The sequence below is a fragment of the Rhea americana genome, unplaced genomic scaffold (genome assembly GCF_003343005.1).
Source record: "Rhea americana isolate MKP2758 unplaced genomic scaffold, rheAme1 scaffold_12, whole genome shotgun sequence".
Taxonomy (NCBI): domain Eukaryota; kingdom Metazoa; phylum Chordata; class Aves; order Rheiformes; family Rheidae; genus Rhea; species Rhea americana.
The window spans coordinates 506769-522039 of NW_028185261.1; the positions used below are offsets into that span (position 1 = coordinate 506769).

The window sequence follows — 15271 nt, forward strand, 5'->3', positions numbered from 1 at the left end:
CTGAAAATCACTGGATAACTGTAGAGGCTCAGGAAACACAAGTTTATTCCCCACTCKTGGCACTCACTGGGTGTCTTGGTTGCTTACTTTTCCATGGCCGGTTTTTCAATATTGACCTSGTTTGTTAACTGCTTTGAAATTAAATGATGAAAAGAGGTATTAGAGGGGAAAGAATTGAATTAGATTTATTTAAGATAAAACTGAACAACGCACTCAAGATCTGTAGGGAACAATGATGCACAGGCAGTGCACTGATTATACACTAAAAAACATAAATTGCTATGCCTTTTCCACCTATAACATCAAATGGGAAGCCATGTGACTATATGAATCTGGGCATTTTTTATAAAGTTATTCCAGTTTTAATGTTAAAAGTAATCTTAATTCTTTACTTCTGCATATGTCTACCAGACAGACTGGGGAYGAAATTTCTTCCACAACTACCTGAACAAATTACATACCTCATAATTTCTGAATTATATTTATTCCTTGTTTGGTCTGTTACCCACAAATTCTTCCCATTACTATTTTGGGGAATCAGTTTCCTTTAACATTCTCCAGTGAGACAGCACAGTCCTTCCTCATGTGCAGTGTTGCATATAGCGATCGTCAGATGTGAAATTCTTTGCATGTCAGAACCTTCACCTTTAGAAGCCGATAGCCTGCACACGAGAGAGGTATCTCCTGAAGCATCAAAGCTGCTGCAAAATATTTGCTCTAAAGTACTTATGTCTAAATTGTAATGTCACAAAAACAATGCATTCTGGACACAGTTATATTTGACACAACTCAGGCAACATTTGAAAAAAATGCAGTGAAGTTCTGGATACCATAGCAAGCCAGGAAGTGGAAGCAAAACTGCATCTTCCGTTCTTGTTCCTTATCCTCAAATACTAATGCTGGTAACCTTGCTTTAGCTCAGGAAGTAGAAACAAGTGACAGTATCGTGCAGCTGGTCCGTCATACCCCAGATGTCTGCATCGGCTGTGCGTATGAGAGCACGGGGGTAGAATAACAGGCTGCTCAAGCGAGTGTATGAACTCACTTCTACCTGCTTTTAAAAACGGGTGCGTAATTGCAGGCCTGCACGTACGTGAAGGTCAGAACGCTCTGGCTGACCACAAGCTGGCGGAGCAGGTGTTAAGCCAAGCAGAGCCAGGCCGTAGCTGGCTGCCTGGGCACATCTGCAGGCAGGAGTGTGCCACACAAGCCTGAAAGTGAACCAGAGGACAGTGCRCCACAGCCACACCTGCTCCAAAAATGGTTGTGTTCAGCTGCAAATTCAAGCGCCATATGAAAAGGCACTTGGAGAAATGCAGTCTGTAAGGCAAAGTAACACAAGTCAAACCCATTTAACACTCTCAAGTGGGAAAACCCTCTCTTCATTTATTCATTAACCCTCTCATGAATTTACATTGAAATTACTTGTAGCCATGTAATTTAAGCCTACAAGGCTTAGGAGCAGGGCTATCCATCCTGGGAAAAAAAAAAAAAAAAAAAAAAAAAAAAAAAAAAAAAAAAGCCAGCAAAACAAGCAGCCAGCCTTTACTGGATGCTTTCTCAACACAAGCAGTAATGCAAACAGTTAAAGAGTCTCCAGCCTCCAGAAGGGTCCTCTGGAGCTCCATAGAAACCACTTTGTGAGAGCGCAGAGAATAACACTCATACCAACAAAAAATCATTACCTTTGAAATAGCAGACTAATAATCAGCGTAGCAAAAACCACACACTGCTTCCTTCTGCCCTGGTATTTTTGTTACTTTCTCACACAAATATTTGTGTTGGAGCACTTAGGGAAGAAGAACGGACGCTTCAGGTGATTTAGGGCTCAGCTTTCCTTTGCATCTGCTGTGAATCTTCTCTTGACTTAAACAATCCCATACAGATTAATGCAACAACGTTCAGCATTTTCTAATCATTGAATGCGGTTGCCTTGAAGGAGGGTTATTCTTTTTCCTAACTGTGTCTTTATAAAATGCCCAACTCGGTGAAGCAGGTAAAGCGGAGGAGGCAAGGAAGCATAACAAAGCAGGCGCTTCCAGCGCCAGCAGGCGAGTCCGACTGAATGTTTCTGGTGACTACAGACCAGCAGCAATTCCGGTAGCACACAATGTTCCATTATAGGCCAAGGTTATTTAATATTTAGACAAGAACTTTAGAACAGCTTCACAACAGCAGGCCAGTGGTGACCGAACGTTTATGAAACTGCATTCAAAGATTAGAAAAAAAGGAATAATCAAGCTTATACACCAGCACGGATTAAGCACGTTTCTAACAAGTTTAGTGCTTATATGCATATGGCATAGCAAGAAGTTATACATTTGAGGTGAGTGTAAGTACACTTAGTGAAAGCACAAGATTTTTGCTTGTGTAAAGCTAACCGCTGTCACAGAATATCCTCATGTCATCGTCAACTGCTTCATAACGCTCCATCTCTTCAGACACTTCAGGCTCGTAACAACTCTCACCAAAGTCAGGAGTGCTCAGAGTTGATGGAAATACGCACAAGGAATAAACCTCAGCTTTGTAAGTCATATTCTTATTGCTCGGCAGAGTCTCCTCTCCAAGCAGTACCAGGCCGAATTATGCAGGCTGCTGCCTTGACTGACCGGGTTCTGCGGTTGAAATGTGGAGCATTTCTCACATTACGTTATCTCTGGTGCCAAAGTCATTTGTTCCCACACACATACCATAGCTTATCACCCCCTCACAGTTGCTCAGAGGCAACTGTTTAATTGGGTCACGCTGTGAATTACATGAGCGAAACAACCTGGCTCAAAAGAAGAACAGTAGCCAAGAAGTTTTCATTTTTTTTTCTATCTGTATCGTTGACCTTGTACCACAGGAAAGGGATGTTGTCCAAACAACAGACTTCATGGCCTTCCTGTCACAGGCAATATTTAAATGATGACCAAGTGTTTGGATATTTTGAATATTTAGATAAAGTTTCATTTGGTAGCTTGATAAACAAACGCAGCTTCAGCCAACTAGATACCCTTCTGAGGAAGCAAGAAGCCAAATCAGCCCGCTGTTTGGATAGCATGGTGATACCAACTTTAGGAGGAAATACAACCAGTTGTGGAATTGCTTGAGCATCCCTCATGCTGTAACATACTTGCGCACAAAATAACCTTATAATACTCTATAATAATTATCCAAGACATCATGGGCCTAAGTCAAGAACAAATCTAGTGGAGTCTACCAGGAGCCCCCTTGATAAAAATTTTATCTTCAGACTCCTTACTGTATTTGCTGCTTTATCCTAAACTCCCCTTAGACACTTGGGGAATAACTCTGCTAAAACACAGTCAAAAGGGAGCTAGTATATCTGAACGACGAGATCAGAACCAGGCTGTGCTAGGGAAAATACTCYGCTCTAAAAGAAGACTTTAAGAGAACATGGGCAAAATGAACTATGCAATGTATTTTGGGCCAATAGGTATCCAAAATAGATACTTATAAATATCCATGTATCTGTAGTTAGGAAAACATCATCCAGCCACATTTCTACTTCTTCCTCAGGTTTGACTTATTGCATCACGTCTGTTGCAGAATTATAAATTCTCAGGAGAGGACAAGTGTCTCCATATTCCTGCACAYTCGCAACATCCTGGAAGTGTTGCAAATAAAAACTGTATTAACTGAAGACAGTCAAGACAACTGAGAAAAACTTAAGCCCGGCTTCTAACTTGGTAAGAAGGACATCCTGAATGCCAATTTTAAGGCATATTTCCACTTGGTTATACCAGGTATAAAATCCATTGCATCCTATGAAGATTTTCTGGGGTGGCTAGGGCATTTGCTAGACATTTTACAACAAATAAGTGTTCTGAATCTTTCTGGAATCTATATTGGTTGGCTACAGCAGCAACTCTTGTGACGGTTTCTAAGAGATATTCACAAATAAGAATAAAAAAACTTCTCCATCTCTCTTGATACACTTTTGGATAAGTGCTTTTGTATTTCCAAAGTATTAACATTACATGAGATTTGTACAGGATAGAAAAATTATTTTCAATATTCACAGAGAGCTGCACCAAGATGCTCTTACAGAGTCCTTCCAAAACTGACAGGGATAAATACAATAATAAATTTCTGTATTTGCCAATTACTTTACAAAAACTACCTTCTCTAATTTACATGAAGCATCTCCATGTTCACCGGCAAAAGAGAAAATACTTAGTTATGGATTTCACTGCGATAGTTCTAAAGTGAAAATAATATTCTTAGTGGCAGTCACAACATTCAAAATATTTGTTGTATTAGGCTGCTAYAGGCTGTTATATTAACAAAGGATAATACAAATTATTCTTTTCATTGTTAGGAATTTACACATTCAAGAGAATCTAAAAATCTAGTATTGAAAATGAACAGAAAGCCAATTTGGGAAAATGCTCAAAATGAAGATGGCAATACATTACTTACGACTATTCTCCTGTCATAGTTACGTTTAATCAAGAAGTTACATTTGTTTTATTTCTTGGACTTTCATTATGTGTATTCTCGTGCAGTTATACAATTCATCTTCAGTTTATATCATCTGGTAACTTCCACCTTTCTGCAGATTTTCCTCTGGCTTTCTGTCTTAAATTTGCATCTCCTAGTATGTCTTCCGATGTACTGTAATAGAAAAAGCATGATGTAAAAAAATAGTTTAACATGGTGAGTCATTTTGTTCTGCTTTACTTACTGGCTGCGTTGTTTGGTATGTCAACATATTTTATTAATACTAAAGGAGGAATTCAGGGCTGAAAGAACATGAGCAGTAAAACATACTGCTCCTGTATACAGCAGTAGGATTGAAGAGATAAAGGCAGTAAGTTCTCAGTGTGGCTTAATCTACCTTACTAAAAAGCTAGATAAACTCTACCCTTTGAATTAAAAAGTCATTCTTAAACTACCAGTTGTTGTTAATGATTACCAGAACTGGAAATAATCAATCAAAATTCACATGCTAGTGAGTCATAGCCTTCTAAGAGCATCAGGAATACAGAGATTATACCCTTTTTTTTAATTACAAACAGGGAAATGTTAATTTACACATACATACTGATTTGTATAGCAAGAACCATTAGCTTATGCAGTTGAGGAACTGACACATCCACCAGAGCAGTGCAATTACTCTGTATTTCAGGAAAAGCAGAAAGATTTGCGTAAGGGAACGTTGCCAGTAATTTTCCAAATAYTTGGCTCATTTGTGCATCATACCCCCCAGACTTGAAGGGCAACCGGACTTACATACTTAAACGTTTCCGGGAGGAGAACAAGCGGCATCTTTGAGCATCTTTGGCAGCGTTACGGCCGTGCTTTCTTGCTGGTCTTTTTTTCCTATCCCTCGTGCGTTTTCATTTTTTAGGCCCGTGTGCCGCTGCCCCTTCAGCTGGCGGGGGGCCCGCAGGCGCCGAGCGGACTGGTTTTAAATGGTCCAGCAGCCCGTCACCCKTTATGCGGGGCCGGAGCAGGGGCGGGGGCGGCAGGCACCCTGGAGAAGGGGGTGTCCTGGGCACGGCCACGGCGCGAGGCCGCAGCCCGCCCGCGTGCGGAGCCTCCTGCCGGGCCCTGAGGGCCCTCCCGCCGCCGCCGCTCGGAGGAGCTCCGCGCGCAGACCTTCGCCGAACTCCAACAGCGGGCGCCGGGGCGAAGCGCGGCGTCGTGCCGCGCAGTCGGCCGCGCGGAGCCGCGCGGACTTCGTCCGCAGCCTACGCCGCTGCGCCCCAGCCTCGCTGAGCAGGGGAACGTGGCGGGCACGGGGACAGCGTTAGCGTAGCGCTGAGCGTCGCGCCAYGAAACCGACGCTCGGTCAAAGCTGCTGGCATCCTGCAAAACGACGATACCGAAACCGGAGCCACAGCCTCCGGCAGCCGTGCAGCAGCGGAGCGCGGCCAGCTGAGGAGTCGGGCTCTCGAGGCGCACGTACGCGCGACGGGGCCACGTTAGTCGGACGGCGGAGCAGAGACCTCAGACGCAGCAGCAGGACGCAGGGCRGAGAGGTTCGGGAGCAAGGACGGAAGAAACCGTGCCAGCACGCAGGAAAAGGTCGGGCCCAGACTCCCTGGATTTTGATTAAACTTAAACATGAAAAGAAAAAAGCACAGAGCAGAGAGAACACATGCTGTTTCTGGAGCAAGCGTACGGCAATGATAGGTAACAGGAAAGAGCTACGGTGAGGCAGGAGGCCTCCCGGGCTACCAGAGGAAGGTAGAGCAGCCGCTGCTCCTCAGAGCCCCCGAGCACCGAGCTCAGGTGCACACGCAGGCAAACACAAGCTGCCGAGCCGCGCTTYGCCATCCCCTTGCGGCAGTGACATTAATACCCCAGCTGCTCTCCAGGGCTCCCACAGCCCCCGTGCCAGTTACATGCGTAGGCTGCAGATGGACCCAGAAGGAGCTTCACCAGGAAGGAGGATCTACCACGCACAGGGCTCGTGTCCCCGTCTCAAAGAGTTTTTCAGAGAGGAAAAACAGGAACGCTCATACTGAGAGCACAGGCTGTGTCCAAATACATAACAGAAGTGACACCACATAYGCGACACTGAGCTTTACTCATGGGCAATGCCACGTGTCGCAGGGAAACATAAATCTGCCCCTTCTACACAGTTTCTTTGGATCTCACTGATCCAAGAGTTTGGCATYCCACCTGCAGCAGCATCCTGGTCACTGTTCAGAGCCACCTGTGTTTGAAACATACAGTCAAAATACACGATGACTGACTATGTCATTAACACCTGTGTTTTGCTACATCACATCATGAATTACTGTTGTGTCCTTCATCTGTAATGTCTCTTTTAAATATTTTTCCTCCTTGTGTGAGTTAAATAAGCTATTAAAATCAGGAGAAACACATCATCATGTGCAACTGCAAGAACCCTCCAAATGTAACGTAGCTGCACAATCTGAACTCTTGACTTTCAAAGCCCTATCCAAAGATAGCTCGCACTTGAGCTGGAGGAGCAGCTGTGAGCTTACCTTGGGGCAGGGTTCTGCAGCTCTGCTCTCGGCCCGGCCCAGCGTAAGCTCACAGCAGGGAAGACAGGACGAGCTGGTTGAGCGCTGTCAGACCATGCAAGACTTCCTTAAGCGCTACATGTGACATATGTGTCTCGCATGTTGGATGGACACTTGCGCTCAGGGGTATTCAGGACCGGAACTGGCTCCCCCTGAAAGTCCTAACCAGGCTCGGAGCCTTGGTGACAGTCTGCACTAAAACCCCTCCTCAGGGGCATCCTCTTCCAGGAGCTGCTCTAACTCCAAAGGAGAGGGGCTGATTGAGCTCTCGACGTGTCCGGAGACCCCGGCCCAGCTCGTGCCTGCTCTGCAGCCGGCGTTAGCAGCCCGCTGGGCCAGGGAAGCGCCTGTGCTGGATGACAGCCCACTCATGGCAAGCCTGCAGTTATTTCTCAGTTTTAGCCCTTCTTGGCTAAATTGAGCAAGGGAACTTCCCTGCATCAGGTACTTTGCAAATTCAGTTTCTGCCTGCCAGAAAGCTTTACTCGCCTGCAATCACGGTGGTGGAGGAAGCATGAGTAGCCCTGGGGGCTGGAACATTGCCACGGTGCTTTGCGTGGGGAGATGGCCGTAGGCACAAAGACGACCTTGTACCTCTGTGCCAAGGCTCCGGCTCATTAAATCCCAGCTCAGCAATCACCCGCAACCRCTGCTTCGTGGCGGCCGAAAAGCCAAAGCCCAGCAAAGTCACGTGGCTGCATGGCAGACGTTAACAAATCTATTTAGATTGACTACATTTCAGGCAAAATTGTTGCTGTCAGTGTCTGTTTGCCTGAAGATTTCAGGAACGTTTCGTAGCCACTTGCTGTGTTAATTAAAAAACAAGCATTACCTCGTTTGCTGAGGCAGCAGTCTTTGCAAACGCCTTTGATCGGATGCAGCTCTCGCTAACACAAGGCTAACTGGGGAAGGCAATCACAGCCGACAGGGGCACATCCCAGCCTGACCTCCCCTCAGACACGGGGTCAATTGGCCTCTTACTGACCACAGCAGGACCTGTCCTGCCCAGGAGCTGGAGGTGACAGCCACGACTGGGAGACGAGCTAGAGACCAGGAGATGCGGCCAGGAATGTTTCCTAAGCAGATGGGAAGGAACTRCAGAGAGCTCCCTCCACCCAGCTGGAAGTGCCTGATAGTCCCAACAGCRTTTATAGTTTCCAGCTGAGGAGGGCTTGCTGAGGTTATGGGGTTGCAACAGAGACTCTGCAAAAGAGGTGTTATGATGGAGGCAAACTTGCAGATTTTTGTTCAGCATGATTGCACCTATTCCACTGCTCTTCTGAATGCCCGTGGCCTCCACACCTTGAAGTTTTGCAAAGCTATTTAAAGGAGTGTTGTTTTTCTGGCCGTCTGCGCCGACTACTTTATGACACATCACCACATTGCTTTAYGCGTTTCTCTGCAGAAAAGAGGCTCGCTGAAGACCTGCGCTTTCTAGCAGTTCCCATATATGGTAAAGCTCTGYGCTCGGCTTTCCCGTGCTCGTCCCGTCCTCTTTACTCCTCATTGCAAAAACAGACCTACGCTCCGGTGTCTATGGTACCAGCATCACGCTGGAGAGAGGAAGAACAGAAAGCCTCTTTTTTCCTTTGCTGAACGCCAACGGGCCTCACCATTAAAAAAAATAACCCAAACAGTGCCGAGACTGCGTAGTGCTTGTATAACTAGCTCTGCACACCAGCCACGGACTGAAGACTCTTCATCACGCGGTCGTGCAGCGCTCAGCCCCACCAAGCTCGGACCCCGTCCGCGCTTGCTCGGCATCGCGGCGACACAGGTGTTATGGAAAACGCTGAAAGCGCCCTCAAAGCGTACCCCGCGCGGAGCCGAGTTTTGAGGCAGCTGGGCCCTGGCTCCTTGGCCCCAGCGCGCGCAGAGCACCAGGGCGGCACGCTGCCACCCCGCGAGTGCAGGCCTGGGTGTCCAACCCCTGAGACTTCAAACCCACAGCTCCCTCCAGGCCAGCCGTGGGTCAGCACAGAGGCGTAAGCGGCTGCTTGGCTCTGCACGTGGGGCGATGCACTGGATAAAGCTATTCTGCAGCAAGCATCCTAACCCATAAGGTCTTAGTGATTAATACCTCACTGATTGCTGTAGAAAGGTGATTAAGCATTTGCCCAAATTTTCAGTTTAGGGCAYGTTCAAGAAAGAGTTGAAGGAACATGACAGAGATGATCATTCTCTGCAGCAGCTGAGGGCAGCGAGCAGGTGACCTGAGTGTACCTGCAGCATTCAACCTTCTCTGCTGAAGCAGCTGGCAAACATCAACTAATTTAGAATAGTACAATAACAGGATTTATCATTTCTTTGTACGCGATTAGCAATATCCCTAGTCATTTTTCTATAGGCCTATGATTTATCTGCTTAAAGGCTGACAGCTCGAGCTAGAAAGGCAAGCCAYTCTGCTGTGCAATGCAATTCGAGGGAGTCTTTGAGCCTTCCTCAGCCTGGAGACGGCTCGCTTTCGAGGCTGAAATCCCGTTTGCCCATTAGTTATGTGGTGGCTGCTTAAACCCCAAGAGCATTTGCTTGGAGTAACATCACCGGAAGAGAAACGGCGTTAGCTGAAGAGGTGAGAYGAGATTCATCACCTTGCAGCTTCTGCCTGCTTTAGTCGTTGTCCATCTTGTAGGACGTACTCTTACTACGTGTCATCTTCTTTCTAGGTGTCCCTGGCGAGCGCTGGCAAAGACAGCACGTCGTGGGCTCTCCCTTCAGCATCCCGGGATCTGTTTTCCCCCCCAGCCCGGCCAGGCTGTCCAGGCTCAGCCTGGCAGCGATGGCACAGGCTGAGCTCGTTTTCTTCTACCATACAGCAGCGAAGCCTTTACGCAAAACGAAGTAAAACCTGTTGCAAGACAACTCAAAGTGTTTGAGGCAGCTCGTGTACTTCCTGCTGTGCGTGCCGGGTCTGAGSCAGCGCTGCGCTCGGCAGCGCGAGGCGTAGCCCCTTCCCCGCTCTAATGCCAAAGTCAGCCGGGACTTCTCACAGATTTCAGGAAGACCAAAAACGGGCCCGTTCTCAGGCATGGTCACTGTAAGGAGCTTTTGGCATGAAAAGCGAACCAAGAAACAGAAACCCCAGGCGCAGAAAGCCTGCCAGCCCTCGCCAATGTTAATGACGCAATCGATAATACGGTTTTTATGTTTGAGCAATAATATTATGTGCTTCGATTGCTGCCCTGCCCCTGCACGCAGGTGCTGCCGGGCAGAGATYTGTCTCCCAGGTCCTTGAAGTCCACAGCACACTATTGGCATTGCATGAAATAYTGCAAAATATACACAAACATATGTTCGCATGGATTATTAGGGATATTATTGTACTTGCTGATTATTTTACTGGGGCTATTTTACCATCCCCTGTTATCAGCTCGTTACAGGTTTATACGAGTTTGAGGGCGATAATAATTTCCCTGATGTAACCCGAGAGAAGTCATTTTTCAGGCGCCAGCTGCAGGCCTCGGCGCGCCCGGGGAGAAAAGCTGTCCGCAGGCACAGCCTGCAGGACAAGCTGATACTGCAGCTGGGGCGGCCGCGAGCCCCGGCCTCCCCCACCGCGGCGCGCAGAACTGTCCCGCTTTACCTCCGAGAGYGCGTACCGGAGAGGTTTGTTCGCGCAAGCAGAGGCCTCCTTACGGGATAGAAATGGGTTRCGCACGCGAAGGGGACAGAGGCTTCGCAGCCCCCAGGTCGTAGCGTCCAAAGGCACTTTCAGCAGCCGGAAGGGCTGCTATGGTCACGGGATGGGGGAAGAGGGTGAATGCAAGGTGAGTCATCGACTTAACGGCAATTTTTCCCTTAGAGGCGTTGAGCTCTTTTCCAAAAGAGAGYGAATTGGGCAGCGTATTTTGCTGCAGGCTCTCGTCCTCCGAGGAGCCAGGAAAGCCTGGAGGCCACCAAGGGTSCTCAGCGCTGGAAGCAGAGACGCGCAGCAGCGAAGGGGAAACGCAGCTCGCCTCCCGGGCGAAGCGCGGGGCTTCACCGACAGCTCCGCGCGCCGCCGGCCGACCCTGCCCTTTCCAGCAGCCCCTTTCCAAACGTGAACATTTCTCAAAGTTAGGTCTACCTGAGAGGTTTCAGATGGGATGGCTAGTAACTGCTTATGGCCTTCAAAATATGAGCCTTAGTATTTGCTCTTCGAAGCCCAGACACTTGGATTACACTTACAGTTCSCCGACATCTCCGTCATGCTGCTGACAGCAGCTTGTCCACATATGGCACCTGACTGCAGCAACAACCTTGGATTCGCTCCTAATACAGACATTTTATTCGAGCAATAAAAGGGACCTTGTTTCCACTGTTCTGGAAGAAAATGCCTTTTTTTTTTTTTTCTTCTTTTTGTAGAAAATCATATGGAGGCAGTCATTGCATGGGGCATCTGGGAGGAATCCCAGAATAAGTCAAAGATTTTTTTTTTTTTTTACTGTAGCTATTCTGGTAATTTTCTTTGCATGGAAAATTCTGAGAACAGTTAAGCCTGCAGCGTTGCTTCRTTCTGTAGGGCACAGAGACGCGTCAGATACGACCTACTTACTTTAAATCTTAGCCACTTCAGCTATGGTCACTGTAAAGTCATTCTTATATAGATCTGGTCAACAGATTTTCAAAAGCACTGGCACCTGCTGCAGAAGTCCCACTGCTCAGGTAATTCCCTGGCTTTTGCAAATCCCACCTTAGCAACCCCTAGATCACTTCCTCTGTTTTCAGAAGTGAAAMAAAAGGGAGAGATATACACTGTGGAAACAAATGAACATAACTTATAAAAGGGCAGGAGAACACTGTGGAAAGTTTTGCGTTTGCACTGAAGAAATTCCTTGTGCACTATCCCCCAAAGCCAGCAGGCTGTGCCTGTGGACCAGTTTTGTTACACACACACACACAACTCATTTTTCATCTTAAATGATGCAATCTCTCCTTTTCATACATCATAGCTTTTCTCAGTTAAAAAAGGGGCACGCACCCAATGAAACTAGCCCAAAGGACCACCTTGGCTAACACTGCAACACCTTCCTGTGGTTTATAACTAGGATTACAACTACATTCCTGCAATACGTATAAAAGAGCAGCCAGCAGAGAAACGGGAATAATGTCTCTTTTTCCAATAAACACAAAATACCATCAGACTCATGCCTCGCTCCATGTTCAGGCTCCTGCCTGATTTCCAGAGGGAACGGAGCGTGCTGCTGCCACCACTGCTGCGAGCTTCCCGGTGCTGCCGCTTCCACCGTGGCGACTCCCTCCAGCAAACCACGCTTTCAGGCTGCGCACGGTGACAGCGGGTTTCTCCGGGCTGGGGGTCTGGGAAAAAGGACTAGCTCCTACCTGATGGAGATCGAGTGGCCCTCTACATCAGTCAGGTTCTCAGAAGTGCCCAGGCAACCCAAATTTTAAGTATCCAGATTGCTACTCACCTTTGACTTCCTAGGCCTAGGAACAGAACTATTTTTTAGCYGTGTTACTTAGGGTGTGGGGATCAGTTAGATTAGTTAGAATGATAATTTTCACTTTATGGAGACAAGAAAAGGTAAACTCCAGTTTTGGTATTTTCAGGGTTGAAAACAGTTTGCAGCAAGTGTCAGCACGCTGCACTGAATTTGCAGATACAGGCCATCACGTCCCATTTACCCAGAAGACTTTCATCAACAGCCTYGTTCCTACCACACACGGCACTGGTGTATAGCACCCGTCTCTTCAAAGCAGGTGAAAACTGTCTCATGCCAACTATGTAGGTCCGGGAAGAACTTTCTGTACCAGTGGAGATCTGGCATTTATGTAACACAGCATAAAAATCCTGAAAGCTATAAAAGATGTTTTCACTGTATTAGTGACTATCGTTTTGATGTGAAACACGCTCTAATGAATACCTGACAACTAAACCTCTAAAAGGAATGATTTAACTTGACGTAAATGCATTCAACTACTGTTTGTTGAACGATATTCTTCTTAAACAGCCAGYGAAAGAATACAGCGTCCTTGCAAATCACGGATTTGCAGCCTTTGCGGCACCAAGGACCACACTTGCAGGTTGTCCTCAGAGGTTGGCCGGGCTCCCCGAGGCCTCCAAAGGTGGGCGCAGGGAGCCGTCCTCCTGGCTCCTGCAGCATCCTGGCCGAGATGTTGGAGGTCAGAAAGCCGGTGCGCKCGGGGGCTCGGGCTCCTGCGTGCCGGCCCCCTGCCCGCCGCCAGGCCCTCCCGGCCCAGGCTCCGCGTCCGGACCAACGCGGCTCCCGCTCGCGCCCTAAGGAAGCCGTCGAACCCTCGCCGCGCAACGCCAGCGGCAGGCGCTTTCTCTGCGAGGAAACAGAGTTTAATTGGTATCAAGCGCCGGCTGCTCTCCATTAAAAAATAAAAACCCAAAACTGCTCCAGCTCTTTTGCCACCTTACAACRCGCCAGGAATCGGGGGGTACGTAACGTGCCGCTTTCACGTGACGTGTCCTGCACGAAATACCATCGTGGCAAAAAAAAGAATCCCTACGCGCTCAACAAATTCTGCAATTTTTCCTCAAAATTCTGAAACATAAAGTTTCCAAAATTCAATTTTTGAGAGAAGTGTTTTTTCTAATTCAGAATTTTGAAACTCCTTTCCTTTTTGAAATCTCACAGAGCTCTGTACCTCTACCACTTGCAGCCTTTCCCAGCTGTCATCTTCAGCGGACTCCTGCTAAAGCCTTGTTCGCTTGGGGACGCCTTATTACGAGCATTTGCCGAGACCCTTCTGAACTAGCAGAGCTCGATGGAAAAATGCAGATTTAGAGAAACTGCAATATTTTGAATGCGTCTTTCAGTTTCCTCAAGAAGCTCCAGAGAGATAACCTACGCTCTTGCCTTTAAATCTATTGCACGTTCATCAGTCAAAACAAGCTTCGCTCTGAAGTATCGGCACTTTCACAGGGCGCAAAGCGCAGCAGCCGAGGCAGGGCAGCGGCAAGGCGGGTCTGGAGGAGCCGCGCGGGGAGCCGGGGGCGGCGAGCGCCGGGCGCGAGGAAGCGCGGCGGCAGCACGGTGTCAGGCGGGGAAGAGCGGCGAGGAGGGCGAGGAGATGGCGTGGGCAAAGGCGTAGGTGGTGCCACATAGCAAGCGCCTGACGCAGCCGGGAAAAGCTGCCGCTTCCCCGTCCCACGCGCGAACCCGGCGACCACCGCCGCCCTCCGCGCAGCGGCGCGGCTGCCTTTTGCTTCCCCCCCTCGCCCCCTCCACGCACAACAGCCAGAGCTCCTCCAGCTCCTCCCTCCGAAGGCTTTTCGGGAGGGCTTCGGTTCCGGATTTGCCCGATGGAAGGTTGTCTTCCAGGAAGACAGACGCTCCCCCGGAGTCRACTAAACTCAGGCTGCAGAGCAAAGCAAACAGCTAGAACATCGTTTTTAAAACGACACCCTCTTGCTAGAGGGGGGCGGCTCCTTTTTTGGGAAACCTCCTCCTGGCCCTTTTTGTCCAGCCTGAAGCTGAAGGAAAGTCTGAATAATTATGAATAGAAATTAAGACAACAACGAGAAGGACGAGGACGGGGCGAGCCCGGACCGGGGCACCCGCACAGCCGCGCTCCACCCTGGGCAACGCCGGTGCCGGCCCCGCCACCCTTCCTGGCACCTTGCTGGTCACCTCCTAGAGCCACACGGTGGCTGAGGCTGGAAGGGACCTCTGGAGATCACCTAGTCCAGCCCCCTGCTCAGCAGGGTCACYTACAGCATGTTGGACAGRGCTGCGTCYGGCCGGCCTTGAGTATCTCCAGAGAAGGAGACKCCACAACCCCTGTGGCAGCCTGCTCCGGCRCTCTGGGTGCCGCCAAGCCGGCGGCTGCCGYGCGCAGCGAAGCGGGAAGCCAGCAAGGCACCTGGCCTGGCCCAAGCGCCAGCAAAAACGCTTCTCTAGCTCGTATTTTTTCTAGTTCAATTTGCTAACACACAGTTGTATCGCAGACCTCCTGCGACTGAGACTTGCTTTAAAACGGCCACCTTGCATGCCGCCCCAACCAAATTTAGATAAAAATCAGGCTCTACCAGCCAACAGAATTATTTTTTAGYTTTTTGGCTAGGTTGTTCAAGAACATGAAAGGCAGCAACTACAAAAATGAGTTTTTCAGGGGACGCTGAGAAAGCTCAGCCGCAGATAGCTATGCCACGAACAAGACTGGAGCACCATTACTGTCTTCGCTGGCACRAAAACACGAACCCTCCCTGTCCCCTTTTACGACGTTTAAATCCTATCAAGTTTTAAAGCTTTTCTCCTCTCTGCGGCAGCTCTGTAAGAACGGCCAAACGCTTAATA

General features: G+C 48.6%; 1 long non-coding RNA gene across 2 annotated transcripts; it reads right to left on the reverse strand.

Annotated features, from left to right (window-relative positions):
- Nucleotides 1-257: 257 nt before the first annotated feature.
- Nucleotides 258-10740, reverse strand: LOC146600494 (uncharacterized). Of its 2 annotated transcripts, XR_014897775.1 has the most exons (3): nucleotides 10604-10740; nucleotides 4426-4620; nucleotides 258-662 (listed from the first exon to the last, which is right to left on the reverse strand). It is a non-coding gene; the product is annotated as an uncharacterized LOC146600494 (long non-coding RNA). The 2 variants fall into 2 exon arrangements; XR_014897774.1 differs by lacking the exon at nucleotides 258-662 and having other exon boundaries at nucleotides 3937-4620.
- Between the last annotated feature and the right edge of the window lie 4531 nt (nucleotides 10741-15271).